The sequence below is a fragment of the Rhinoderma darwinii genome, chromosome 3 (genome assembly GCF_050947455.1).
Source record: "Rhinoderma darwinii isolate aRhiDar2 chromosome 3, aRhiDar2.hap1, whole genome shotgun sequence".
Classification (NCBI taxonomy): Eukaryota; Metazoa; Chordata; class Amphibia; order Anura; family Rhinodermatidae; genus Rhinoderma; species Rhinoderma darwinii.
In genome coordinates this window covers 329869355-329885637 of record NC_134689.1, presented here as the reverse complement: position 1 = coordinate 329885637, position 16283 = coordinate 329869355, and positions in this window count along the sequence as shown.

Genomic DNA, 16283 nt, shown 5'->3' with positions numbered 1-16283 from the left:
TAATAAAATATGTAAAAACAAAAGTAAATAGTTATTATTAGTGGAAAAAATTCAATAAATATTTAAAGTTCAAAAAGAAACCCTTTTCACATTTTTTCTCTAAAGTAATGTAAAAAAATACACAAATTGGTATCGCTGCATCCGTAAAAGTCCAAGCTATTACAATATACCATTATTTAACTCACACGGTGTACGCCATGAAAAATAAAGAATTTTAAATGGCAAAATCGCAGTTTTTTGGTCACCCTGGCTCTACCAAAAAATGTAATAAAAAGTGCTCAAAAAGTCTTATGTACCAAAAAATGGTATCAATAAAAACTACAGCTCGTCCCGCAAAAAATAAGCCCTCACACCACTCTATTCACGGAAAAAGAAAAAAGTTGTGGCTCTCGGAAAGCGGGGAGGAAAAACAAAAAAGGAAAAAGCAAAACATGAATTACTTTCTAATGAAAAAACATTCATGACCACATGTGGGGTATAGCCGTACTCGGGAGAAATTGCTTTACAAATGTTGGGCGGCATTTTTTCCTTTTATCCTTTGTGAAATTGAAAAAATGCAACATTTTAGTGGAAATAATGTTGATATTAATTTTCACGCCCTAATTCTAATAAATTCTGCAAAAGACGTGTGGGGCCTAAATGCTCACTATACCCCTAGATAGATTTCTTAAGTGGTGTAGTTTCCCAAATGGGGTTACTTTTGGGGGGCTTCCACTGTTTCGGTCTGTCAGGGGCTTTGCAAATTCGTCATGACACCCAAAAACTATTCCAGCTAAATTTGAGCTCCAAAAGCCAAATAGCGCTCCTTCCCTTCTAAGCCCCGGTGTGGGTCCAAACAGCAGTTTATTACCACATATGGGGTATTTACGTAATCAGGAGAAATTGTTTTACAAATGTTGTGGTGCTTTTTCTCCTTTATTGTTTGTAAAAATTAGAAATGTCTAAGTTCTTACCGAAAAAAAAGTAGATTTTTACCTTTACAGACTAATTCCAATGAATTCAGCAAAACAACTGTGGGGTCAAAATGCTAACTTTACCCCTAGAAAAATTCCTTGAGGGGTGTAGCTTCCAAAATGGGGTCACTATTGGGGGGTTTCCACGGTTTTCATCCCTCCAGTGCATTGCAAACGCGACACGGCACTGAAAACTATTCCAGCAAAATCAGAAATCCAAAATCCAAATGGTGCTCCTTCTCTTCTGAGGCCTGCTGTGGGTCCAAACTATATTCTAAAAAAAGGAGGCCCCAAAATCGACTAGGTGCTTCTTTGCTTCTGAGGCCGATGTTTCAGTCCATTACCGCACTAGGACCACATGTGGGATATTTCTAAAAACTGCAGAATCTGGGCAATAAATATTGAGTTGCATTTCTTGGGTAAAACCTTCTGTGGTACAGAAAAAATTTATTACAAATGCATTTTCGAAGACTAAAAATGAAATTTGTAAATTTCACCTCTACTTTGCTTTAATTCCTGTGAAACGCCTAAAGGGTTAAAACACTTTCTGAATGCTATTTTTAATACTTTGATGGGTGCAGTTTTCAAAATGGGGCAATTTATGGGGACTTTCTAATATATAGGGCCCTCAAAGGCACTTCAGAACTGAACTGGTCCCTGAAAAAAATAGGCTTTTGAAATTTTCTTGAAAATATGAGAAATTGCTTCTAAAGTTCTAAGCCTTGTAACGTCCTAGAAAAATAAAAGAATGTTCAAAAAACGACGCAAACATAAAGTAGACATATGGGAAATATAAACTAGTAAGTATTTTGTGTGGTATTACTATCTGTTTTACAAGTAAATACATTTAAATTTAGAAAAATGCTAATTTTTGCAAATTTTCTCTAAATCTTGGCGTTTCTTACAAATAAATATTGAATTTAACGACGAAATTTTTTCAGTATCATAAAGTACAACATGTCACGAGAAAACAATCTCAGAATTGCTTGGATAGGCAAAAGCATTCTGGAGTTATTACCACATAAAGTGACATCTCAGATTTGCAAAAATCGGCTGTGTCCACAAGGCCAAAACAGGCTTAGACACTAAGGGGTTAAGGACCCAACCTGTTTTGGTCTTCAAGACACAGCCGATTTTTTCAAATCTGACATGTCTTCCTTTATGTGGTAATAACTTCGGAATGCTTTTACCTATCCAAGCGATTCGCAGATTGTTTTCTCATGACATGTTGTATTTTATGTTCGTGAAAAAATATGGTAGGTAACTTCGGTATTTATTTCTGAAAAACACCAAAATTTAGAGAAAATTTGCAAAAATGTGCATTTTTCCAAATTTAAACGTATCTGTTTGTAAAACAGATAGTAACACCACAGAAAATATTAACTAGTTAACATTTCCCATAGGTCTACTTTATGTTTGCATCATTTTTTGAACGTCCTTTTATTTTTCTAGTACGTTACAAGGCTTAGAACTTTAGCAGCAATTTCTCATATTTTAAAGCAAATTTCAAAAGGCTATTTATACAAGGGGCAGTTCAGTTCTGAAGTGGCTTTGAGGGCCTTACATATTAGAAAGTCCCCATAAATCACCCCATTTTGAAAACTGCACCCCTCAAGGTATTCGAATCAGCATTCACAAAGTGTTTTAACCCCTTCCCTCTTTAGCCACTTGACCTTCCTGACAGAGCCTCATTTTTCAAATCTGACATGTTTCAATTTATGTGGTAATAACATCGGAATACTTTTATCTATCCAAGTGATTCTGAGATTGTTTTCTCGTGACACATTGGACTTTTAGTGGTAAAATTTGGTTGATACATTCAGTATTTAATTGTGAAAAACACCAAAATATAGTGAAAAATTGCAAAAATTTGCATTTTTTGCAATTTAAATGTATCTGCTTGTAAGACAGGCAGTTATAACACACAAAATTCTTGCTAATTAACATCCCCCATATGTCTACTTTATGTTTGCATCACTTTTTGAACGTCCTTTTATTTTTCTAGGACGTTACAAGGCTTAGAACTTTAGCAGCAATTTCTCACATTTTCAAGAAAATGTAAAAAGGCTATTTTTACAGGGGGCAGTTCAGTTCTGAAGTGGCTTTGAGGGCCTTATATATTAGAAACCCCCAATAAGTCACCACATTTTAAAAACTGCACCCTCAAAGAATTCAAAACAGCATTTAGAAAGTTTCTTAACCCTTTAGACGTTTCACAGGAATTAAAGCAATGTAGAAGTGAAATTTACAAATTGTGTTTTTTTGCAGAAATTCATTTTGAATCCATTTTTTTGTAACACAGAAAGTTTCACCAGAAAAATGCAACTCAACATTTATTGCCAAGATTCTGCAGTTTTGAGAAATATCCCACATGTGGCTGTAGCGTGCTTATGGACTGAAGCACCGGCCTCAGAAGCAAAGGAGCACCTAGAGGATTTTGGGGCCTTGTTTTTATTAGAATATATTTTAGGTACCATATCAGGTTTGAAGGACTCTTGCGGTGCCAAAACAGTAGAAACCCCCACAAGTGACCCCATTTTGGAAACGACACCCCTTGAGGAAATTATCTAGGGGTATAGTGAGCATTTTGACCCCACAGGTTTTGTGCAGAAATTATTGGAAGCAGGACGTGAAAATTAAAATCTACATTTTTCCCAATAAAACGTAGGTTTAGCTCATTTTTTTTTCATTCTCACAAGGACTTAAGGAGAAAAAGCACCACAAAATTTGTAGAGCAGTTTGTCCCGAGTAAAACAGCACCCCCACATGTGGTCATAGACTGCTGTTTGGACACACGGCAGGGCTTAGAAGGGAAGGAACGCCATTTGGCTTTTGGAGCTCAAATTTATCAGGAATGGTTTGCGGAGGCCATGTCGCATTTGCAAAGCCCTGAGGGGACAAAACAGTGGAAACCCCCCACAAGTGACCGCATTTTGGAAACTACACCCCTTGAGGAAATTATCTAGGGGTATAGTGAGCATTTTGACCCCGCAGGATTTTTGCAGAAATTATTGGAAGTAGGTCGTGAAAATGAAAATCTAAATTTTTTCAAATAAAATGTAGGCTTAGCTATATTTTTTTAAATTTCCACAAGGACAAAAGGAGAAAAAGCTCTACAAAATTTGTAAAACTATTTCTACCGAGTAAAACAATACCCCACATGTGGTCATAAACGACTGTTTGGACACACGGCAAGGCTAAGAAGGGAAAGAGCGCCATTTGGAGCTCAAATTTATCAGGAATGGTTTGCGGAGGCCATGTTGCATTTGCAAAGCCCCTGAGGGGACAAAACAGTGGAAACCCCCCAAAATTGACCCCTTTTGGGAAACCATGCCGCTCAAGGAAATTATTTAGGAGTATAGTGAGCATTTAAATAAATGATCCAATTAAAAATCCATGGATGTGTGATAAACTTTGAAGCACTCCTTTATACACAGGCCAGGTTTGTCAGGGAAGGGGTTGCACTGATAAATGGTGTCTCGTCTTCTCCCCCTTTTGTAACAGACTTTGCACCTTTTTTGGGCCTTCCCTTTTTACCAGTGGAGGGGATTTCGCCGGGAAAGTGTTGTCCTGGTACAATACGTGGACCATCGTTTCTAGAAGTACTGGGCCCCCCCTTCCTGGTTCCAAAATACAAGGGCCTTGAAAATTAAGGAATGTCCCTGTCCGGCCTGCACATTGGTATAGCACGTAAGCGTTATACAATGCCATCTGCACCATGTGCACTTCCAGCTTTTTATACCACACCTTTGTTTTCCGCATGGCACTGTATGGCTTTAGTACTTGATCAGAGAGATCAACCCCTCCCATGTACTTATTGTAGCCGAGGATGCAATCTGGCTTGGAGGTCATTGTGGTGGTACCTCGGACAGGTACAGGGGTGCTGCCGCTACCGTGTATTGCGGTCAACATAAGGACATCCCTCTTGTCCTTATACTTGACCAGCAACAAGTTATCGCTGTGTAGTGCCCTGCTTTCTCCCTTTCTTATTGGTTGCCCAATCAGATTTTTAGAGAGGCCTCTCTGGTTTTTGCGCACGGTGCCGCATGCTGAAGTATTTCTGGTGGAGAGGCATTTAAATAGTGGGATGCTGGTGTAGAAGTTATTCACGTAAAGGTGATCACCCTGGTCCAGCAGTGGGTGCATCAAATCCCACACTATTTTCCCACTAACTCCCAGGACAGGGGGGCATTCTGGGGGTTCTATCCTGGTGTCCTTTCCTTCATAAACCCTAAACCTGTAGGTGTACCCTGAGCTGCTCTCGCACAGCTTGTACATTTTAATTCTGTACATCGCCCTCTTGCTTGGCAGGTATTGGCGGAATTTTAGTCTCCCCTTAAAATGTACAAGGGCGACTTCCGGTTCCGGCGCTGGCGATGCAGGACGCGAGTGACTGAGCTCCCGCTCCTGTCCAGCCTGCTTGCTTGCAATAGTCGCTCCGGCGACGACAATCAGCTGTGAAGCCACCAGCCCTGCACACAGAAACATACCCGGTGGTGCCTGTATGGACAGGTACCTCCTCAGAAGTGCGCATAAGCCAGCCATGGAAGATTCAGCCGCGGCCGTGGAAAAGGGAGGTAAGATGGCGGCGCTTCCTGCCACTGCGCCCCTGCTATACACACAGGAAGATGAGCTGCAGCACCCTCAGTCCCAGCTTTCAAGCCCTGCAGAGCACATAGTCTCTTCTCATCCTGCACCCATTGATTATATAGCCCTGGCCCGTGAAGTGGCCAAGCAGATAGCGCCAGACCTGCAAAAGGCACTGGAAAAAACGGTGCAAGATTCCCTGAACCGCGTGCATGCGGAGCTGGCACAAGTCACTTCCAGGACTGATGAATTAGAACAGCGTATGACGTTGCTGGAGGATGAAAATGAGCGCCTGCAATCCAAACTTAAAGTGGTGCTGTCTGCTACTACGCAGTTGGGGGACAAGGTGGAGGATCTGGAAAACCGCTCCAGGAGGAGCAACCTGCGACTGGTGGGGCTGAAATAAGCGGTGATCTCTTCTGATTTACAGCGATTATGTGAGAGGACATTGCCAGCAGCGTTAGGTCTTCCACGTCCCTGCCGGGTGGAAAGGGCACACAGGGTAGGGCCGGACCCCAGACATCTCCCAGCAGCAGATGACCACAGTTCGCTTCGTCCCAGACAAGTAATCTTTAAGCTGTTGGATTACAATGATAAGGTGGCACTTATGAAGGCATTCCGCAGCAGATCGCGTCCTTTGGAAATAATGGGCATGAAAGTGCTACTTTTCGAGGACTATTCTACGGAGGTCGCAAAAACGAAGGCGTTCTTTCAGCAAGATCTGCACCGCGCTGTTCCAAGCGAAAATACGTTTTAACCTGCAGTACCCAGCCATCTTACGGGTGTTTCAAGAAAACGGGCGGACCAAGATTTTCACCACACCGAAGGAAGCGGAGGACGCACTTACAGAGCTTTGCAGACACAGACCCCAGCACGAGGAGCGTCGCAGTCCAACACACAGTCCAGATCGCAAGTCAAGAGAAGCCAAACGGAATCGACTAGATATGGAGCGAACCTGGGCAGAAGCTTTAATGCCCACACCAGGAAGATCCCGGGGGGGGGGGGGGGTCGATCCGGAAATGGAGGGGACTCTCCGAAGCCGCAGAGGCGAACGCGGGACCGCACCCGATCTGCGTCTCCTGATTGACGGGCGAAGTTCTTCTCAGCACCATTTTATCTGATGTGATGATGGTCTTGTGGACGCTGTAGACCAATCGCAGGTTCCGATCGGCTGCAGATAAGTTTGCAGATAATTTTAAAGTTCTGAGGGCGGCATTTGGCGGTCTTATACGACACCTTGTACCGGTCAGCAGCTGACCTAATGTTATAACGTTATAATGTTAAAATGTATGCATTTTGGTATTTTCCCGCATTTTCATTACAGGGGATTAGAGAGTGAGTTAGGGCAAGCTCTGAGATCCCTCCTTGTGGGCGTGCTCGACCGGGAATGATACAATGCCTCCCCTACGCAAGGGATTAGTTATATCTGCCACAGATCGCATACTTGGGGAAGGTTAGGTAGGAGATCTGGGAAAAGGAGGCAGGGAAGCCTAGAGGTGAAACAGGATTCATTTTGACATGTGATGATATAATCCAAACGGACTCTAGGATGTTAAACCGATGGTATAAGAATGTATAAATTTGTGCACAGGCGACAAAGGGTTAATGAGGTGGCAAGGGCAGGTGCAGCTTACTCATTGAAGGAGATATATATGCAGGTCTGGGGGGGAGGGGGAGGGAGGGACGTGTTTTGGCACAACAGAAAAAAGTGAAGTCTCTTACGCCAATGGGTATTAAGGGGCTGATAACCCTTGCCGCAGGTGATTTTTCGTTTTTTTTTAGGTAATGGCCTGATGGCCTTGATATGGAGTTTAGTTTTGGTTTATAAGCCGGGTTTTGGCTATGTTCTTAATGTTTACGCATGGCTCTTGGAAAAAGATGGATCTGACTCCCCGAACCTATCACGACTTTTAGACATTTTAGCTCATCTTATGCACTGCCCAATAACATGAAAATAATCTCATGGAACGTTAAAGGGTTGAGGTCCCCACAGAAACGGACCAAACTTTTGCGACACATGAAACGATTACACCCAGATGTAGCCCTATTACAGGAAACTCACCTTACCGAGCCAGAATTTTAAGTACTTGCAAAAATTCTGGGTGGGCCAGGTTTTTGGCTCGCCGGCAAGGGAGGGTAAGGCGGGAGTTATAATTTTGGTACATAAAAATTTTGCGTTTACGCTGGTGTCCCAGGAGCGTGATGATGAGGGCCGTTGGATTCATCTAGTGATGGAACATGCAGGGGAAACTATCAGTATTCATAATGTGTATGGTCCAAATACGGTTAACACAGGTTTCTTTGGTCATTTGGAAACCCAACTCCAGCAGGATCGCACTAGGCTTTTAATTCTAGGGGGAGACCTTAACACTGTAAGGTCCTCCAGGGAAGATAGGAGCGCAGGGATTAGTTCGCAGAGAAATAGGGATAAGATCTTGCCAGACTTTTTAAGACACACTGCCCTAACAGATGCTTGGAGGAGTCTACACCCTGATGCGCGGGAATACACACATTTTTCTCATGTTCATCAGTCATGGTCGCGTATTGATTACTTGCTAGTTAATGACGCATTATCTCGACGATTACGTGAAGCGGCGATTGAGGATCTAGTTATTTCGGACCATGCCACGGTTACCATTACCTTGGCCGACACAGTAGCTAGAGGAACGGATTTTATTTGGAGGTTCCCTGCCTTTCTGGCAAAGGATAAGGGCTTTATACAGAAGCTTAAGGGGTGGTGGATGGAATTTGATGGTGATAATGTATCACATCGTTCGGACCCGTCATTGTATTGGCGTACAGCCAAAGTGGTAATACGAGGGAAAATTATGCAATTTATGTCTAATCTTAAACGCAAGACTACCGAAGGGTACAAGGCAGCGAGCGACCGATTACGGTGCGCATACACAGCATTTCTACACTCTCCATCAACGCCTTTGGGGGAGAAATGGAGGGAAGCTAAGCGGCAATTTGATCAGTGGTTAGACAAAAGAGAAAGTATTTATCGGTCCCAATTTGATGCCGATCTAATGCGTTTCGGCAATAAAGCGGGCAAATTATTAGCGCGACTAGCGAAGGGGAGATTTGCACCGTCACACATTTCAACACTTAACGACTCCAATGGAAATCCTACATCAGACCCCAAAAAAATTAACACTATATTAAGTAAATACTATCAAGCCCTTTACTCAGACACGCCCATAGACCCCCAAAAAGTAGGGAATTTTTGGAGAAGGTAAAGCTACCAGGGCTCACTCAGGAGCAGAACGACCACTTGAGCGCAGAGATTACCTTAGAGGAAATCCAGAGCACCATTAAGACCTTATCTAACGGAAAGGCCCCGGGTCCAGATGGATTTACAGGAGAGTTTTTTAAATCTCTGAGAGAAGAAATTAGCCCTACCTTGGTGGCATACTATAATATTTTACTAAGGACCGGTGCTCTCCCAGCAGAGGCCAAAATAGTGCATATAAAGGTATTATCCAAGAAGGGGAAGAATCCTCTTGACCCGGGGTCGTACCGTCCTATATCACTGATAGACCAAGACCAGAAATTACTCACAAAAGTTTTGGCCAATCGTCTGGCTACGTATCTACCCACACTGGTGGGAAAATCCCAAGTAGGATTTGTAAAGGGCAGGGCAGCAGTGACTAATTTACGCAAAGTGTTGACGGTGCTAGAAACAGTCAGGCACGATCCCCAGCCAGGTACCCGGCCGGCACTTTTAGCGCTAGACGCAGAGAAAGCCTTTGATAACATACAATGGGAATGGCTGGGGATGGTGCTGGACAAAATGAACGTCCAGGGAGCCTTCCGGGTCTTCTTGAAGGGTGTCTACAATAATCCACAGGCACGCGTTCACTCCTCAGGATTCCTGTCGGATCCCTTTCAATTACATAAAGGAACCCGGCAGGGATGCCCCCTGTCACCCCTGTTATTCAATCTAGCATTGGAACCTATGGCTAGATTCCTGGAGGAATCTGATATGTTCAGAGGTATTCAGGTAGGGTCTCTGGCAGTTAAGTTAGCCCTGTTTGCTGATGACGTTATACTTTTTATGTCAAATCCTCAAGAGCATTTAATGCCGGTTTTTCACTTTTTACAGGAATTTGGGCAATGCTCGGGATATAAAGTCAACCTAGCTAAAAGCGAACTGCTGGAGTTGGGCAAACCATTGCCTAAGACCTTTTGGCAATCCTTGGGATGTGGGATATCCCCGGTTGAACATTGCATTACTTATCTGGGCATCAAGATAGGGAAGGTGCCAGACACCCTGTATGGCCTAAATTATCCCCCGTTATTTAAAAAAATACAAGCGGAACTCACCCGATGGGGCCAATTGCCGTTATCCCTCCTGGGGAGGTGCCACCTGATTAAGATGGTTAGTTTCCCCAGATTGCTATACCCCTTTCAAACACTCCCTCTCCTATTGAAACATGTGGATGTCTCTAAACTGACTTCCTCATTCACAAAATTTATATGGGCAGGAAAAAGGCCTCGCATTGCACTTACCAAGCTCATGATGGGCAAAGAAGAAGGGGGTGTGAACTTCCCGAATATCAGGGGTTACAACGTGGCATGTCTTTTTCGTCATGTAGTAGATTGGCTTCACGAAACGTGCCATTATTCCAACATAGATCTGGAGGGGGAGTATGCCTCACCCTGGAACCTGAAGGCTTTGCTACATTGTAGAGTTGCCTCTCTTCCGTGCCGTCTCAAAACCTCCATTGTATTGAGAGATACAGTCCTAGCTTGGAAAGCGGTACGTAAGCATTTTGATCTACCTCACCTAGTATCGAAACATATGCCGTTGAGAGGACACCCGGAATTTTTACCAGGAGTAGGCAAGGGAGACAGATTTGCCTCTTGGGGAACGATGGGCATTAATAACGCAGGGGATCTTATGCATATAGAGGAAAGGAGGTGGTTAACCGGGGCGGAAATCACCACTAAACTCAGACCCCTAGAAGGTAGGGTTAATTTCTTACAAATTCTTCAGGCACAAGCATTTTGCACCTCTAGGCTCAGGGATTTGAATAAGGAAGCCACCTCGCACACTCTAGATGAGGTCATAGGTCCAACAACTGGGCGTGCGACTATTTCAGGGTTGTATAGAGCACTGGGAGATGGTTTTGTTCGTCCACAATCAAGGGTTAGTTTCAAAGTCTGGGAACGGAGGACCCAAGATCCAGGTATAGGTGAGATCATATTGGGGGGTTGGGAGACGGTACGGAAGAGTGTTATAAACGAGAGCTGGAGGGAAACCTATTTTAAATTAATGCATTCAGCTATATATGGCTTTAATATTTTGCCTTCACAATCCTTCCCCGACCGCATTACGTGTTGTCCCAAATGCAACACACCCCTGACAAATTTATGGCATGGAGTATGGGGGTGTGTACATACGAAGCGATTTTGGGGGATGGTACACAAATATATTACGGATCATTGGAAAACGAACCTCCCAATGACGCCTCAAGCGCTATTGTTCCATCAGGCGCGGCCACCGGAGGAAGAGGGTGCTCGAGGGGTGAGATCACCTCCCCTGCTGGTGCACACGATTTTACAGGTGGCCTTGAGATGCCTCCTGAGTAAATGGCTGGAAACAGACACGCCGGGGTTAGAACTGATTGTGTCTCGTCTGAAGCAGTTATTAGTTCTTGAGAGGGTGGAGGTGGAAAGACGGAAGGAAACGGGAACAAAGAAGCTATTCGATAAATGGCAAATATTCATAGAATCGCAGTGCACAGCAGCCGTAGTAGTGGAAATTGTTACGCCTTTCAGGCACACAAAGTGGTATTATACGCAGCTCTTGGCAGGCACTTTAGGGGGTTTGCAACTGTGATCTAGTCGGGGGATAAATGATAAGTAGATACTCATTGATGACCTAAGTCGTGTCGGGGATGGGGGAAGTCATGTTTTCGGTCTATATGAAGATCGACACTTATGCCATGTTTGTATGTTATGTTATGTTGAATTTAATTCAAGGTTAATTCAATGACAGTTGAGTGCTGCGCACTCATGATGCAACCTTTGCGTGAAATGTTTGTAAGAAAATGTGAAAACTGTTAATAAAAATGATGTTTTAAAAAAAATAAATAAAAATGTACAAGGGAGTCGTCTATTGCTAGATTCTTTTCGGGGGTGTACACTTCAGGAAATTTGGTGCAGAAATGATCAATGACTGGCCTGATTTTGAATAGGCGGTCGTATGTGGGGTCATCACGGGGTGGGCACTGTGAATTATCACTATAATGCAAACATTTCAGAAAAATTTCAAATAGTGTCCGGGTCATTGCCATGCGGTATAATGGGGTGCTGTATAAAATGTCCGCACTCCAGTATTGCCTAATCTCTGGCTGTTTTACTAGGCCCATATGTAGAACAAGGCCCAAAAATTTCATCGTTTCTGCTGCCTCTATGGGGGTCCACCTAGCAAATGATGAAGTGGGGTTTTGGGCTAAAAATTGCTGGGCGTATAAATTTGTTTGGGCCACCATTAAATTAACAAAATCCTCAGAGAAAAAGACCTTGAAAAAGTCAATTTCCGTGAGGCCTGTAGTCTCTAACCGAATTCCTGAGCTCCCTGTGAAATCCGGAATGTGAGGCTCATAATTATCAGGGGGTGGGTTCAACACGATATCACTAATTTGGGGGGTTGCCTGAGCTGATGTCCTGGGGCGCCTTTGTGGGGGTTCCACATCACTGGATGAGGAGGAACTCAAGAGGAATGGGGCAATTTCCTCTTCTCCCTCGCTGGCCGATTCAGTATCAGAGGCCAGGATGGCGTATGCCTCCTCGGCTGAGTAGACCCTTTGGGATGATTGGGAAATTTTTATTAGGGGGGTATGTAGTGCTTCAACACGCGTAATAATTTATTTTTATAGAGGTGGTTGTGTGTGTTGTGCTTTTACACGTGTATATGAAATTTATTGAAAAAAAAAAAGGAAGAGAAGAAAAATTCCTGACTACCTGACACTAACAAATAAATAACTAACGCTGACTATAACGCTGTAAATTTACTCTAAAACTGTTGCTACGCTATCAAAAATTTTGTGAACTTACTTCAGTTAAAAAAACTGAATGTCCGTCACTAACTGACGCTAACTATAAGATATAAATTTATACTAAAACTGTCGCTACGCTATCAAAAATTTAGTGAACGGACTGAATGTCCGTCACTAAATGGACGCTAACTATAAGATGTAAATTTATTCAAACTGAATAAAAAATATATAGCTATAACTTCTGCTATACATTTTTTTTTACAAAACGGACGTCCGTAAACGTCCGCTACTCTAATGCTACTTTTTTTTTTTTTTACAGTTTTATAAAAAAAAATTAAAAAGGCCCAAAAAAAAACCTGCGTAAACAAATTACCACTGAGGCTGATTATTAGACTCAGCACTCAGTAGCTGCAGGGTGCACGCAAAAATAAGGTGCAGTAATAAAAAAGGCCAAAAAATAAAAAAACTTGCGGCAAAAAAAATTACCACGGATGCTGATCAGTGATGGCGGTCACTGATCAGCACTCAGTGGCGCACACAGGGAGGTGCAAAAATACAAAAATAAAAAGAAAGTCCTGTGCCAAAAATTGGCGGTCAGTGATGGCAGTCACTGATCCGCACTCAGCGGCCGCAGGACGTAAAAAGGGAAAGAGGGGGAGGGGGGGATGGTACAGGGATAAGAATTTTAAGAAAAAACAAGTGCTGCTGCTAAGAAAAAAAAATAAAATCAGCAGCAGCACAGATGATGATGATGACGGTTCACTTTGCAGCAGGAAGCAGTCAGATGAAGACGTCACAGCAGGATCGCAGCACAGAAGGCCTCAGATTCGGTAAGTTGGCTTCACAGACGGTCACACCAGCTCTGCTCACCGTTCCTAACCGGAATGAGGTGGGCAGGGCTGGTGAAGGGTGTTTCAAACACCCGCCATGGCTGCGATTGGTCGGTCGGTGCAGACCGACCAACCGTAGCAATCGGAGGGCTGGAATCACCGCCATTTTTTACATGGAACATGGTAGTGATTGGTGCTGTCCTAGACAGCACCAATCACCACCATATCACTGTGCCCTGTGGCACATTAATTGGCTAAAGCCGCAAACGGCCGCAATTGGCCGGTCTGAATTGACCGGCCAATGGCGGCGATCGCCGACACCCCCCTGGGCATCGTGTACAGATGGCCTGCTGTTATGAACAGCAGCCATCATTACTTTAAAACTTTCTCATTTTTATCTATAACTGTTTTCCCGTTTGGCGTAAGTATACGACATTTTGCGGGAAGCACTGGCTTTCCATGACGTATACTTACGACAAATGTCGGGAAGGGGTTAACCTTTTAGGCGTTTCACAGGAATTAAAGCAAAGTAGAGGTGAAATTTACAAATTATTTTTTTTGCCGAAATTCATTTAGACTACATTTTTTTTTTCGTACCACAGAAGGTTTTACCTGAGAAATGTAACTCAATATTTTATTGCCTGGATTCTGCAGTTTTTAGAAATATCCCACATGCTACTGAACTAATACACAGGCCTCAGAAGCAAAGGAGCACCTTGTGGATTTTGGGCCCTTTTTTTTTAGAATATATTTTAGGCACTTTGTCAGATTTGAAGAGGTCTTGTGGTGCCAAAACAGTGGAAACACCCCAAAAGTTACCCCATTTTGGAAACTACACCTGTCAATTTAGCTAGGGGTATGTTAGCATTTTGACCACACAGGTTTTTCGCTAAATATATTTTTTCTGAAAAAACAGAACTTTTTAATATTTACAAGGAATAACAAAGAAAATGCACACCAACATTTGTAAAGCAATGTCTCCCGATTACGGCAATACCCCATATGTGGTAATAAACTGCTGTTTGGACCCACAGCAGGGTTCAGAAGAGAAGGAGCGCCATTTGGATTTTGGATTTCTGATATTGCTGGAATGGTTTTCGGTGCCATGTCGCATTTGCAACGCCCTAGAGGGACCAAAACAGTGGAAACACCCCAAAAGTTACCCCATTTTGTAAATTACACCTCTCAAGGAATTTATCAAGGGGTATAGTTAGAATTTTGACCACACAGGTTTTTTGCTAAATATATTGGAATTAGTCTGTGAAAATGAAAATCTACTTTTTTTTTCTGAAAAAACACAGACATTTTTAATTTTTACAAGGAATAAAGGAAAAAAAAAGAACCACAACATATGTAAAGCATTTTCTCCTGATTACGGCAATACCCCATATGTGGTAATAAACTGCTGATCGGACCCACGGCAGGACTCAGAAGGGAAGGAGCGCCATTTGAATTTTGGAGCTCGGATTTTGCTGGATTGGTTTTCGGTGCCATGTTGCGTTTGCAATGCACTGGAGGGACCAAAACCGTGGAAACCCCCCAAAAGTGACCCCAGTTTGGAAAAACCCTCAAGGAATTTTTCTAGGGGTATAGTGAGCATTTAGACCCCACAGGTGTTTTGCATAATTTATTAGAATTAGGCTACGAAAATGAATATCAGAATTTTTTCCACTAAAATGTTGCATTTTCTCATTTTCACAAGGGATAAAAGAGAAAAAAAAAACATTTTTTATAAAGCAATTTTCCCAAGTATGGAAATACCCCATATGCAAGTCATAAGTTTTTTTCATTAAACATGAATTAACATTTCAGGACTGATCCATTTTTTGCTTTCTTATTTTCGTTTTTCACTCCCTGCCTTCCAAAAGCCATAACTTTTTTATTTTTCCATCAATAGAGCGGTGTGAGGGCTTATTTCTTGCAGGAGGAGATGTAGCTTCTATTGACACCATTTAAAGTACCATAAAATGTACTGGGAAACTGAAAAAAAATTCTTTGCGGGCTGAAATTGGGAAAAAAAATCGGATTCCATTTTTTGAGGGTTTCGTTTTTATAGCTTTCGCCGTGCGATAAAAACGAAAACTTTACTTTATTCTGCGGCTCAATACAATTACAGTGATACCAAATTCATAAAGTTTTTTTTATATTTTACTACTTTTACAAAGAAAAATCTATTGGTTAAAATAAAAATTGTTTTGTTTCACCACATTCTAAGAGCCGTAACTTTTTTAATTTTTCGGTTAATTGAGCGGTGGGAGGTCTTATTTTTTGTGGGACGAGCTGTAGTTTTTATTGGTACCATTTTTTGGTACCATAAAAAGTGATTAAAAAGTTGTATTAATTTTTTTTTGGAGAGCTAAGGTGACAAAAAAAAACAGCGATTTTGGCGGTTTCAATTATTTTTTTTTTTTACAAGGAATAATAGTTTTGTTTCACCACATTCTGAAAGCCATAACTTTTTTATTTTTCAGTGCATTGAGCGGTGTGAGGGCTTATTTTTTGCGGGACGAGCTGTAGTTGTTATTGGCACCATTTGTTGGTACTTATGACTTTTTGATCACTTTTTATTCACATTTTTTTGGGAGCTAATGTGACCAAAAAACTGATTTTGGCGGTTTACAATTTTTATTTTTTACGGTATTCACCGTGTGCATTAAATAATGCTATATTGTAATAGTTCAGACTGTTACGGAAGCAGCAATACCAATTTTGTTTACTTTTTGATTTTTTACATTACTTTAGAGGAAAAATGGGAAAAGGGTTTTTTTGAATTTTTTTGTATTTTTTTTGCACTACTAAAAATTTTATTTCACTTCTTTTTACACATTTTATTAGCCCCCCTAGACTTGAACCACCGATCGTTAGATCGCTGGTACAATATACTGCAATACTAATTTATTGCAGTA